This window comes from Dipodomys spectabilis, unplaced genomic scaffold (assembly GCF_019054845.1).
Source record: "Dipodomys spectabilis isolate Male_0828 unplaced genomic scaffold, ASM1905484v1 ptg000169l, whole genome shotgun sequence".
Classification (NCBI taxonomy): Eukaryota; Metazoa; Chordata; class Mammalia; order Rodentia; family Heteromyidae; genus Dipodomys; species Dipodomys spectabilis.
The window spans coordinates 2,572,934-2,588,393 of NW_024870846.1; positions in this window are offsets into that span (position 1 = coordinate 2,572,934).

A 15,460-nucleotide genomic window follows, 5' to 3' on the forward strand; every position below is an offset into this window, starting at 1 on the left:
AAACTTCTGGCTCAGCTCTTTTGTACGATATATGACAGAAAACTTGTGGGAAAGACTATTGCCTACCACAGAAAAAACTGTATTAAGTACCACCTCTTTGATTACTAGTTGATATTGAAACTGGCTCTGGAAGGGCTCTTGTAGGCTGATATCCTGGGGCACAAAACAGGTCAGTGTTGAGCAAGGTCATCAATCAGCCACTGACAGATCAGCTCCTACAAGTGAAGGGTGAAGGGTGTTTAGTGATTTGGTTATCAAAAGGGGTTTGAAAACAAGGTCAATAATGGATCGGGGAGGGAAATTCAAAATGGAGGGTGAACAACATTTTGTTGCAAAGTATAGGGGAAAGACTGACTTTGTACTCCATGGAGCAGTGTGGGTCAGAGGACACAAGAATGTGCTGGGGCTTCTTTGATATGGTTGTTGGTCTATTCATTGTTTCCCTTCACGTCCTTGGTTACTTCTCATTTATTCATGAGTGCATGCTTGCAGTAAACAGTGTATGAACCCTGAAACATGGGATTTTTCATCAAAAAGCCATAGACTTCTGTCAATCTAAAGACAGCACAATAACCCCTTGAATCTTAGTATTTGACTAATGAATCAATTTTGTGAAGAATACAGTAATTACCAAATGTGTTTCTTCCCAAACACAATCTTTATTCAGTGCAAGCATTCAATTCGCAGCAGAATTTTAAACTAATTTCAATTGTATAAATGGTTTCATCACAAAAAGACCACAGCTGTGTGGCAATGTGAGCACAGCATCTTTAACAATGTGTTGATTCACAAAACGATTTTATTCAGCCTGTATTGTTTTTCTTGCACTTTTAGCAATGGAAAGAAGCAAAATTGACAAATTGGAAATGTCTAATACATTGCATGTGAGTTATTTGTGTGATTTAAATAGTCTTGTTGCTTGTGGATTTTTGATTTTTAATCAGATACATAAAATTGTGAAGTAAGGAGTATGATCATTCTAACAAACTTACTAGCGTATTGTCTGCACTAAAAGTTTTAGTAGTAACATTTACAAATAATTTTATAAGTATTTGTGGCTCTGTGTTAGAAATGGAAGATGAAAGTTTAGTAAGTGTTGTATTTAAAAATAATGTGTATATAAATGTACACACTCCCTAAGATAATTACCAAGTTATAATAGGTATATAAAATAAGTGCTTTACTCTGTGTCTGTAACTAACAAATGATTGTTTAGTGTAGTTTTAATATTTTTATTTAAATAATGTCACTTGTTATTTTATAACATACTAGTTTGATTCTTGCTTCATTAATAAATATATGCCTTTTTTACATTTGTAGGGTATAATACAAAAAGTTTTTGATCTGAGAAATAGAGAAATTATTAGAAATAAAGACATGATCATAGTTACTTTTACCAGAGCTCACTGGTATGAGAGTACTTTACAGATAAATTGAGATTGTGCTAATAATACTGTAAACATAGAACATAAGCCGTCTGCTGCTATAAGTATGCCACTAACTAAAAGAGTATTTAAGAAAACATTATTCATCACTTCAGCACAGATGGCCTAAAGAATGGCAACAATTTCTGTGACTAACAATGTGTCCCTTGGAGAGAGAAATGGAAGGACCTGGGGAAAATATTATGCTAAGTGAAGTGTAGCAAGCTCCCAGAGTCAAAGGGCACATGTTTGCTCCAATATGTGGAAATTACATCTAAATAATAAACATATGTGAAAACATATATAGGGCCATATGAATGTACAAATAAACAATTGACTGATGTGTGGTATGAGAAGCATAGAATTCCCATGGCATGATTCCTGTGAAGAACGAACTTACTGCTTAACAAAATGAATACCAGGATGAAACCCGGTGTATCAAAGGCAGGGAAGGTAAACAAGAGGAAGGACAGAGGAGTGGAGGAGGAGCAAATACAGTCATAATGTCCAATGTACACAGATGACAATGAAGCCAGGTACTTGAGAGGGTGCGTTAGGGTTGAGGGAGAGAAGGGAGAATGAGGGCTAGAGTAACACCGATGAAAATGTGTTGCACATAAACTGGCTGAATCGAAGCCTCTTTGTAGAACTACTTACGTATAATAGATAATAACAGATAATAATAATACATAATATAATACTTTCAAAAGAGAAAAAACTAGGAGTATAAAAAAACCATTGCTGCACAAGACTGAGCAAATATGTATAAATCCTGTCTGTGCTTTTATAGCGAAGATGAAGTTGAATACAAGCTGCTACACAATAGGAGATGAAAGTCATTGGGTTCAACACATGATGAAAAGCCTCCGAAACCATATGTAATGGTATTTGTGTCATTCTTTCTGTTGAGTTAATAAGGTGCAAATTATTGAGTTTACATTGTCAGTTTACCCTACTTGGATAATAAATAGACTTGAACACTTTAATTCCTCAAATGAACTGCTAAAATATTGAGTTGTCTCATCTGTGTAAGTTATTTGTCCAAACACCAATGCATATTTTGACAGTATACAATTATACTTGGCAACTTTCTTTTTCTTTATCGTATGTATTTCCTATTTTCACTGAATGGGGAAAATTGTTATTCTTACTATATGGAATCAAGAAACATTTAAAGTGGACATAGGTAAAATCCCTTCTATACAGAATGCGTTCCCACTTTCCACACAATTGAAGTGTCAGTCCTGGTGCACAGATTTTTACCCACTTCTCTTCTCCCACCCTGGCTTCACTGGCAGGAAACAGTGATCATTAAGAGGAAAACAGCCATGTTAACAAGGATGATAAATATAATTACTGTACCTACTTCCTGCTATTGTCTGATATTGAATGTGTTATTGCACTCATATTTTATAAATATTCCATTTATCATAGTTTTTAAATTAAGTATCTCTTATGTACATTTTAGGTATGGTAAAAAATATTATAGAGGCTTTGTAGCAATCATGATGTTGGTTTAAGCAGTAAAATCTAGGTAACAACAAAAACTAGATCTGTATGTGAGATTTAACTTCAACCCATATAATTAAAACTAGGATACTTTGCTACATTTGATGGGAAAATAATCATGTAGATTTCTACCTCAGGTGCATTATTACAACATGTCTTCAGAGGAATAACCACTAAGAAGGCAGATGACATGAATTACCATGTTACCATATATTAGATCTATGAAGTAGATGCCAAAAGAAAATTCTAGTACTGTGTGTGACATTATTCACCCCATGTCATCAGTTCTTTAAGCTCTGCCCATAAAGAGTTACTGTTATCGTATGCTATTCCACTCAATTTAAGGAGAGTTCTGTTTCTTTGTCCCTTTTTGCTCAATGTGCAACAACTAAGGAATTTTCTTATAACTTAAGTGGATGGCTAAGAATTTATTAAAAAATTCTGAAAGTGTTTTATTTATTGAAGTGTCATTCATTTGTTTATCTCTCCCTTTTCTTATTGTACACTGCTTATTGGTTTTATGATGTACAGAAAAACCACAGGATAAAAGTAGAACTTTATAGTATAACTTGAAACTGAATATCCTAGGCTTTATTTTGTTCATTTGTCTTGGGTGAATAAATAAGTTACATTATCATAATATATATCATAATAATTGCTATTATTATTATTATAAAATTTTATTGATTAGGTACTGATTAATTTCAGAAACGTGGTCAAAACTCTTTATAATACAGATTTTCGACCCCACAGTGTTCTTTCAAGAACTAAAATTATTATTCACATTTTATAGATGAGAAATAAAGGAGAAAGTTATCTTACTTTCCAAATTTCAGAACAATAAATTACACAACTAAGTTACAAAACTGCACAGAATTATTAAGAGTATATGACTTTACTTGCAATACTCTAATATTTAATACTATCCATTATATATGGGTTTTTATTGAGGTTATAAAATATAAGTGTCAATTGTTAATATTATTATGACTGTATAAAAATCTGAATAATTCACAAAATACATTGGAGCACTCACCGAGGGAAAGTTTATCACTCCAGCTTCATTTTGACCATAATTTTAATTACCTTTTCTGTTTGCTTGCCATTGAGTTTGGGTAAATTTATATAGCTAGTAATAATTAGCTCATTATGATATAAATAACCATGAGAGGAAAGCTCATTTAATTATTTACAATAAATTAAATTTCTCTCACCAGTTTAAAATTAACAACTGTATTTAATTACTGGGTGAGTTCTGTGTCACAATAACAATTCACTCACATAAGGAGGTTATTTTAACATTCCTTCTATAATATTTATTTCCACTATTATCATTCAGTTTCCCATTTCTCCATCTTTTAAGTAGTCATCTCTCTGATCTTATTTCCATTTATCTTCTTTACTTAAACTCTATCCCTTCCAGAACTTCAAAACAATGTGGCACAGATTATACAGAAAATTGAACAACTGTTATGCTTTTGTAGAAGCACCTTGGATCTTTAGAGTCATCTTCAGCATTTACAATTCTAAATTTATTTAGGCGTTCATTTCTTCAACCATATGAATGAAGAACCAGTACTATACCTAAAGCAGAGTTGCAATTATTCTAATTGATTGTTTCCATTGTAATATATAATCTAAAGCAGAACGCTTTGCTAGAAAATAATTATAATACCAAGTAAAATATGTTACAGCCAAAATAATATAGGACAGCAATTTAAAACAAATTCACTCTTGGAGAAGCTGTGAAACATCAAGATAAGAGTCAAATTAATATCAGCAAAAGTTTCTCAATTGAAAGACAGATGTTTCTGGAAGCAATAGCAAGAACACAGGGTACATGTGCCTGTGAAATCATCATAATAAACTCTTTTTCTAGACTACATAAAAAGAACGTATATTAACAGCACAAGTCATAAAAATGTAAAGTTCTTGATTACCATTTATTTGTATGCCAATAATATTTTTAAAGGTAAAATATGTGTTAAAAGTATGTGTTAATTAAAGAGTAGAAACTGGAATAATTACAATCTATTACAGTGCATAAACATATTGTATAAAACTCTCTTACGCTAATGAAATTTTAATTTGTTTCCAAATTTCTTTTATAAATCTGAGTTTTTCTATATATAGAATACATATAACAGTACAAAGAAACACATATAATTTAGTCATTCTTGGAAGTTTTATAACAAAATAAATCTGGTTGCTGTATTAATTTTTTCTATGGCAATATGCAAACCTAAGCATGTTAGAATAGACACGTTTCATAAAACAGAGATACTGTAAGTTTGTATGCTCTAGGGTTTAAGCTCAGGACTGGGAGCTGTCCCTGAACTTATTTTCGCAAGGCTAGCACTCTACCACTTGAGCCACAGCTCCTCTTCTGCTTTTTTTTTTTCCATTTTTAGAGATTATTAGAAATAACCTACTTTGGCAGGCTTCAAAATGTGATCATCAGATCTCAGCCTCCTGTGTAGCTAGGATTATAGGTGTGAGCCCTCAGCACCTAGTTAAAGGTTTGTATTTTATGTTTGATTCTATCATTAGATTTTTTCCCTATTAGTCTTTAAATATATTTTCAAAACTCTTATTTGAGCATCAAAATCCTTTCTCTCCCTTTCTTCACCCTTTTCGCTCTCCGTCTCTCCTTCTACACACATATATCCACACATATTCACTGAAAGTCTGTGAGGTTTTACACAATCATATCTACTATTGCTGAAGTAGTAATAGGTAACATGTGTACACCTGAGCAAACCAAATATAAGGAAAATAAAACAAGGCCTCTCATTTCATATTTCAATTCCATGAAAATAAATATGAGAAAAAATAAGGAAACAGATTTCACATTACAAAACTTTAGTGCAGACATAAGAGGAAATAGGACAACAAGGGAATCATTGGGACAACAGGACAATAAAGTGAAACATTAGTTAATCTATTTTTCACCTAAACATTATGGATGACTCAGTACTGCTAATAAAGGGATAGAGATATAGGACATGTACAAAGCTGTTGAATTTGCTTTTCTAACCCTAATCCCTAGATTGTTGGACTCAGCTACATTAATAGAATAGTAAACTCGGTTTTCTGAAAGCAATAGTTGTAAATGCTTCAGAAAATATTATGCCATTTAAATATTCTTCTTTTTACAAAAAGGTCATCACCAACAAACTTCATTCCTTTAGAGTGTTGAAATACTAATAAAGTCATTATTTGCTTCATCCTCCCGCTCAGAGAAATCAACATTATTATCCCATGACATGTAAACAAATTAAAGTTTGAAAGAAGTTATTGACTTGTTCACTTCTCAAAGTGAATAGTTAACCCGCCTGCAGAAGCCATGATACCTCTGATTGCTCTCATGGTTAGAGAATATTTTAGATACCAGAAGAAAACCTGCTCATGCACCTCCTTCTGCTGGGCCACTTGCCCCTGGAGAGTAATGGTAATCCTGGGCACAGTTAGCTCCAGAGAACCTGCCTGCAGAGAGACAATCCATGAAATTAATATGTGATGTTTACCCTCATGTTTATGGCTAATTCCTTTTACCTATCCAATACCTTTGGTCCCTAAAACAATTTTATGGTGCAGGCTCTATAACTGTGTCCATTTCATTTTCTACATAAGACTTCTGGGGCTTAAATGTAAATCAATTTGCTATTTATTTTACAATATAGTGCAAGGGTGGAATAAAAGACTAAACCCAGTGTGCCTCCCCTCAAAGCCAGACCCTAACTCCCGCTTCAGAGGACAACATTTTAGAGACGTCATTGCAGAAATTTGGCAAAGTCACTTAACACATTTTGGCCAGCTCTTTGTGTTAAGTTATCAGCACATTTACCAATGTAATTAGGAAAGGGAAAAGGTAGTTACAAAGCAACAATATGAAATGATTTTTTAAGTAAACCATGAAGACAGTTTATAAGTCCAGTCACTCTACCAGTAAACAACTTGTTATTACTAAAATGCAAATTCAAGTAGCAGCTCAAATATTATTCCTCTGAGACCAGGACAAGTGTAAGGGACGTCATCATGGCCACACAGCCCCTGAGGCTGTTGGACGACTGGAATATTAAGTTTCTCTCTTCTCTTTTCAACCCAGCTGTCAGCAATCCAGCCTCACTGGCTTTCTTTCTACGACTTACCCGAGCACTGTTTGAAAAGACCGTGTATTTCTACCTCCGTTTCGATACTGAGTCAGTATATAAAATCTATACCCTGCATTATAGTGTATCCTTATTTTTATAGCACTTCCCAATTGACTTTACTTTTGCGTTAGCCCTTCCATAATTTATTGATTAGGATTTAACAATTTCTAGTTAGCAGAGTTTAGAAATCACTAAACCTAATACAGAGAGAAAATTAGCTCGGCTTCCCACATCTTAACTCAAGTGTATTTGGAATGTGTTAATTCATCCATAGGATCCTAGTGCCTTGCTTTTTAAAATACTTACTGAGAGTCACTAATTCTAACTGAGATGACTCTAACAAGTTCCAGCAGTGATTTCCACAATGCCAAAATCAGGAACTGAGAACAGCCGTGCTCTGCAGCCGGTCCGTGTCTGTCGGATGGCGGCCCTGTTAACTCTTGTTGGGACAGTGAGGCCGACTTCATCTGCCAGAGGAACAGCAGCTATCCCAGAACGCGCCTGCAGGCTGCTGCCTGGAAACACCTTATGTCAAGAGTGTTATCATTTATGATGAAATACGATAGATGGTCGTGGCACATTTGTAACAGTCGTGTTACTTTTGACAACACAATTGAAAAGTGAGTTACAGCTATTAAACTCTAAGACGACGGGTGTCAGCAAGGTCTGAGAGAGATTGCAGGTAATATCGAGTAAAGAGAACCCTATGGGGAGGAAAGGAAGTACATCTCTTAGGAAAGGCTTTCCCAAGGTCTGTTTCTGGTGAAGTAGAACTATATTCACTGCACAGGGCATATAGCCATGCAGATATTGGAAATTATGTTTGGGGATTGGATTCCACCCTACTAAAAATCTGTCTTGTGAAAGATCCCGTGTAACCTGGGATTGGAGTAAGAACAGTAAATTCCCAGCACACGAACTCTCTGCTTTACTGGGGCAGGCTCAGATATAATGCACTCCTTGGACCTTCCATGGGGATGCTATGACTCAGAGCCCGCCCCTCTCCCCAGAACTGGGCTGGCATTGGGCAGCAGGCTCCGTGACGCTCTATGGATAGGCTTGGCTGGAATCCAGGGAATTCCTCCGCATTGCTGCAGAGAGATGCAGGGCATAAGGTTGTGAGTGGGCTCAACATACAGACGTGGTCTGGTTGAGGTTGATCTACCTAGGCCCCAGTGATCTCACAGAAGGACAGAGCTTTGTGAGCTTTGTGAGCGGTGGTCTCACCAGAAGACCAGCAGAGCACCAGTTGCTATGTTGGATGAAACAGGTTCTGTATACCAGCACCACTTATTTTCTTCCTCAGTGGATTAGATTTTTTTTCTTTTGTGTTGGTCTTGGGGCTTGAACTCAGAACCTGGGCTCTGCCCCTGAGACATGCAAGTCCATTTTGGAAACCATTCATTATTTGAAATTATACAATTTTTTTTCACTAAACTCCAGCTAGGTTTCCTATAAAGGAAAATATGAATGGCAGAAACACACAGACACACACACACACAAACACACACACACACACACACACAGCCCTGGTGTTCTACCCCTCCACCACAGCCTAAAAAATAAAAACCAGCACACAGGAGGAGCACAGTGACATTCATAAGGAAACTCTTTGAAAGATTTGTCACCAGAACCCAAATTCTCCTAAGGCAAAAGTATACTAGTCATTTTATGGCTTCATTTAAAAATACTTGATCAAAATTATTCCTGTTAGAACGTAGCTGAACATCAGTTAATCCCAAATCCGCTTTGTAGGAAGCGTTTTGTCAGATCACAGTTCTAAGCCGATTCCACTTTCAAGTGAGCTTTTCCCATCATCTCGGTGGAAGTGAAGGGCGGTTGGATACCGCACCCTGTCACTGCCTGCTTCCAGCCCATGGAGAAGGTGGCGCTGGCTCTGGCCGTTCGTTCCCAACTCATCTTTGCACTCGTTCTCTGGAATACTAATAACACCAGAGACACGCTGACTACGTTTATGACCAGGAAAGTTTACCCCACATAGCAAAGACTCATCCAAGGAAGGCATACAACGCTTGGATTGCCCTAGGGAGTTGAAATGTATTTGGATTGCGAATATTTTTCTTTACATTCACAACTCATAATGTATCCAGCTAGACTTTAATTATCTGCTTGGGTATAAAAAAATCGTAATGAAATTTTTCTGCCAGCATTCACTTTTCTCATTAGATTTTAATGTTATGTTTTTCTATTTATTAAAAAAGGAGTATTTCTCTTCATAATATAGATTTTCTTACATTTACTTTACATATATATTTTTCTTATAATTACTTAGTCCTAAGAGATTAATTTTCTCAGAAGAACAGATTAATTTTTTCACCCCCTTTTATAGTATTTGCTTCAAAGCAAATAAAACTAATAACATGCAAATCTACTTAGCACTGTTCAGCAGATCATAGGCTGAGCGTCAACTTGCTTCTTATGAAATGTAGTTTGAAGACATCATGGGCCTCCATGGTTCACATGTCTCCTCAAAGCTGTGGGACAGGATTCACAAACCTGCACTTTAAGACATGATTAAGTAATTCAGTTTAAACAAAAAAGCAGTATGTATTATTTAGGAAATAAGTTACAACTGAACATGCAAAAACAAACTTACAGAAATTGCAGACTGAAAACATCCTGAAACCACAGAGGAAACAAAATAATTATTAATAGGCATGCTCGAATGGATGATATATTGGAGAGAAAAATCCCAAGAGACAATAGGATGTTTTGTTTATGATATTAAAACTATAAGGCTGTCTGGGCTTGATGGGTCAACCTGTATTCTAGGTATTCAGGAAACAGAGATTAGGAAGATCATGATTTGAGATTAGCTTTGGGGGAAAATTATACACACACACACACACACACACACACACACATTATAATTACATATATAGTGTCTTTCTATCAAGCCCCAAATTACTCATAGTTGTATGTATCAGTGGCCCCACCTACATGGGAGACACCAGTTAAAGGATGATCAAGATCCAAGGCTGGCCTGAGCTAAAACCACAACTCTAATTGAAAAAATAACTGAAACAAAAAGGCATGAGAGAGGAGTTCAAGTCAAGTGAGAGACCATGAGTTTAAACCTTTGGACTGACAAAATGTTAGTCAATTGTACCTGTATCTCCCTGTGCTTTGAATATTTTATGGAGCCTTGATGAAACTTAACTTACTTATGTTCTTTGATGGAATGAGTAATTATTGCTTGTATTTATATTTTGCATTCGTAACCCAGAGGTTTCTCATAATTGGTGATTAAATGTATTTTAGTAATTGAGTCTTAGGTTTTTTCTGGCAGTCAGACTGATTAGAGATATTGAAAGGATTAGACTAATTTTAAGTTTGTTATTTCAAGGACATTACTGTGTGTGATCTGTTTTGTTTATTTATTAGCTTAAGTAAAATTTCAGAAGAACAAACCCATTTTACAAGTTCTTCAAAATTATTTTATCCGTTCTCCTTTCAGAAATTTGAATATCTTCTTTTCTAATCAAAATATTTTTATGTACTGTAACAGTAATTAAGGCTTTCTTTGCCTGGTACCAGTTTCTCAAGTCTATGCCTTAGCTACTTCAAAACTATGTGAGGGGCGTAGTATTGGTATTCCTCATGAAATTCTGTCTGCTCTTGTGAACATATTTTTCTAAAAATACGATATTTTTCATAATTCCAATTTTTATCAAGATTTAAAGTATTTAATTGGTAACCAGAGCCAGAATATGTTGAAGGTATACAATGGGTTATATCTATACACTGTGAAATAATTACCACAATAGAATTATTGAATGCATTCCTAATTCCTACCCAAAATTAGTTTATCTTGCACCTTAAATGGGCACCTCTGAAAATATGTCCTTATTTTTCTTCTGTGTTTTTTCACTTTAGAGTCCTCTTGCCCTCCCTCCTGTTTCACTAGCACAGGACATTTTCTTCCTAAGGTAGCCTGGCTATCCCGCAGATCATCACGGAGAGGAGGGAGCCGGCAGGATGCTCTCCCTCATCACCATAGTCAGTTGTTTGGTAGACCTGAAAGAGGGAGAGCTGCTCTTTAAAATTTGCCAGGTCTGGAAAACTACCCTACTAATGCATACTTTATCTCAAGCTAACGTTTGGGTTTTAATTTGCTGATAAGCAGTTGTGTTCTTCTCACAGAAATTTCTTCAGACAAAATCCACATTAGCATCCACATGACAGATGTGTTCTCTTACAGACACTGCTGTCTGCATGGCGGATGGATGATGGCCCGCCTCTTCTGTAAGCATCATTTGCAATCACCCATCAGTATTCTGTGATTCTGTGTCTCATACTTTCTTTACCATTATTGCCACTGGTTACTTTTATTTATTTTATGGTCGATTTCCAAGTGTTTCTTCTTGCCAAAGTCAGTCTTATCTCTCTATTTATATTTATTTAATTTTTAATACTTTTGTTTAATTTAGTTTAGGTCAATTTAAAGATTATCTTGAATTCTGCATTCATTCACATATATATATATATATATATATATATATACATACATATATATATATATATATATAGAGAGAGAGAGAGAGAGAGAGAGAGAGAGAGCGCTTAAGTATCCATTCCAGAAGGGCTTCTGAAAAAATATCAGTCTCCAAAGATTCATAGGAAAGGAAGAAGAGGTAAAAATGAAACATGTAGATTTAAGAAACATTCTTTTAATAGTTCTCATGGGTGGTACAGAAGCACAGGTACTGGAGGTTTCTGGAAAAGCTTCAGCAAAGACAGGATGTTTTTACTCGTTTCTTCACGTGCTTAGTGTCTAACTCATAATCAGTGAATGAAAAGAGGTTTTTTCCATGTATACCTTTCAAGCGAAGAAAATTTTTGTTTAAACTCTCCCTCATGACCCAGCAATCCCACTTTTGGGCATTTACCCAAATGATCGCAAACAAGACCATACTAAAGCTACTAGCACAACTATCTTTGTTGCAGCATTATTTACCATAGCTAAGATATGGAACCAACCCAGATACCCGTCAGTAGATGAATAGATCAAGAAAATGTGGTATATATACACAATGGAATTCTGTGCCTCCATCAGAAAGAATGACATTGCTCCATTTGTTAGGAAATGGAAAGACTTGGAAAAAATTATATTAAGTGAAGTAAGCCAGGTCCAAAGAAACATAGGTCCCATGGTTTCCCTTATTTGCAATAACTAGTATATGTCTGAGTCAAGCAGAAAAGGTCAGATAAGTTGATGTTAGGGGAATGACCCCAAGATAAGCATTCAAGTGGTTTTTTTTTCCTTTCATGCAATTGATTCTGACATATTTATAAGATTATTTCTTTGTTGCTTTGTATGTCCCTCCCCCACGATGTAACCCCTGCTTTCACTGTATTTGATATTGGTATAATTTGTGGAGGGGAAGGGCAAAAACAAATCGTTTGACTAGGGATACAGGTGGACCCATTGCAACAATGAGATGTACAAGTCATTATGTCGAAAAATGAACTTCACAACTTTGGTGGGGGGGGATCTGTTGGGGGGAAGGGAGAAGTATGAGAAGGGATGAGAAGGGAAATAAAGAGGAGGCAACAATGCTTGATAAGAAATGTACTCATTATCTTGCCCATGTAATTGTAACTCCTCTGTACGGTATTCTCACAATAAAATAAATAAATAAATAGAAAGTAGTTAACAAGAAACTGATAAGTTCCTGGAAGAATTGCATCCTGTTCCACCTCTGTGTAGTGGTTCTGTCCACTTTAGAAGAATAGGCAGGTCTTGTCCACTTTCCATTTGTATCTTCAGAATGGCATCATCTTCAGCAACAAACGCTGGTGAGTTTGGGCAGGGACAAGGAATACTGTTGGAGGGATTGTAAACTAGAGAATACATTATGGACGTCAGTATGGAGATTCTTTAAAATACTGAAAATAGATGTGTTCCTGCTATACCTCTCCTGGGGCATATATTCAAAGGGATGCAGTGTACAATGGAGATATATGTGCATTCATATATACTACAACAGTATCCATCAGAGTTAGGCTTTCATATCAGCCTAGGTGTCTATCAACTGTTGAATGGCTGAAGAAAATGTGGAAAATACATACAATAGAATATGATTTAGCCTTGAAGATAAATGAGGTATGCCCTGAACAGCAAAGTGGAAAGAATAATTTAAAATCACCATATTAAGTGAAATCAGTCAGATTGAGAAAGAAAAAATATCACAGGTAGTGTCTCACGTACAGAATACAGACATTCAAACCAATTGAATAGCATGAATGAAAAATGGGAGGACAATTACCAGAGAAACCAGTGGCAAGGGAAGGTTAAACGGTGAGGGAAACATGATCTGTACTCGATACCCATGCATGTAAACAGAAGAATAGAGCATCATTTTAATTTCTCAGGGAGTCTCTTATTTTCTTTCTCTTAATGTCCTTCTTCAATACTGTATTCTTCCATTTCCTATTTCCTTCCTGGCTTGCCAGGTTTTGTACTAACCCAGGGCAACCCTTCAGGTGGGGTTCTGGGGCCTCCTTCACTACAGCTGAGCCTGCTGGGAACCTGCTACTGTGTGCTTCTCCCTCAGACTCCTGAGGTCTTGCTGAAGTCTCGAGCAGCAAGCACGACTGATTTCCTGCTTTTCATGCCTGTGAAATCCAGCTGTGTGGAGACTGCAGCCTTGTGCTACCCTCCACCTTCACACCCCTTGGAGACACACCTTGAAGACAGGGGCACCATCCAAAGAACAGGACCTGGACTGCCTCACCCACACACCCGAGACTTTCATGACAGGATATCTGTACTTCTTCAATTGGGAAGACACATTTTACCTAAACCTGAACTGTCCCTGAAATAGAAGCAACCTATTTGTTAAATCACCAAGTGGTTTTTTTTATTTCAATGTTAAGAACTGATGATAAATCTAAAATAAAACGTACACCATGTATGCACAGAAATATCAAATGAAACTTCTCCTATTGTCCAACCACTTTGTTAAATGGCAACTCCTGTGTACAACTACTTAAAGATAATTAAACACTCATTAAAATGCATCCATACAAATATAGAAAGTACAAGTGTGAAACAAGTATTAATTTATGATAAATGTTTAACCGCAGTCACCTGTGTGTTGTCTAGATAGCATACACATTTATTTTATGGACCCTTAAGAATGTACTCCCCGGACACCTAACCAAAGGGAGGTTAAGATGGCGATGTTATATATTTGATTTTCTATTTGAAAGAGTACTTCATTAATCAGAGCAACATTCTGGGTCTCTAAACACTTTAAATTACTTGAACTCCGTAAAACAAATCACAGAATGTCTAGTTGTGGCATAAGAAGCATGCCTATTAGACATATCTTAAAGAAAAAAAATAAATGAAAAATGATAACACAGAGGAAAGCCTCAAGTGATAGAGCACCAATCTAGTGAGCTTTCAGCCTTGAGTTCAAATCCTAGGGCCACCAAAAAATACAAGACAGTAAAGGGACCTGCTTAGGTATTATGATTTAACATAATTTCATGAAATATTTTTGCTGTTAATTGGCACAGACAGATTTATGGGATTGGTAGTGTGATAAAACTGTGGGCCATTATTTTCCCAATACATTACCCGTTGTGGAATATGGACCCTGTCTTGTGGAATACCTTAAACTAGCGAGTGTTCATTTCCATTCACCAGCTGCTTCCACCTAGGGGAGTCTACAGCCTTGCCGTGTTTTGTTTAATGATCCACAAAATGGATAATTCAGGTTAGTCCAAGGACATAAGTCAGCGTGTAGAATGATCTTGAAATAGTGGCTCTCACTCAGCATGGGTCAAAGAAGCTAGTCATCATGACCACCGCCATTTCACCATCACCATCATCATCATCATCATCATCATCATCATCATCATCATCATCATCATGATCAGCAGCAGCAGCACCACAATTATCAACAGTTTCCACATGCTCTCAGTCAGTTAATTTCTGCATACTCTAAGTGCATAACAAATTTCAGAGTCCAAATTAGAGTTCAGTAATATTTTTTTTCATTTGTGAGTTTAATTAACTTATAAAGAATACAGTGAGCTTGAGACATAACTTTATTTTTATTGTACTGCTTTTCAACTGAGGGGATGGTGAAGTGTTTGCAATTACAGACACTTTTACCCAGAAGATTGAAAAACTGAATGATGTCATGTTTCTGCCCATCAAATCTAACAAAGTGAGGCTGAAGAGGACGAGAATGCTCACACCAGTGATGCTCAGTTGTGGAAGTGGTCACATGATGAAGACACCTTCACAAACCATGAACCCTGAAAGTCATTCTAAACCTTCACACATAACTAGCCACGCACTCACATCCTAAGTTCTGTTTTCCAATTCTCTGTTCA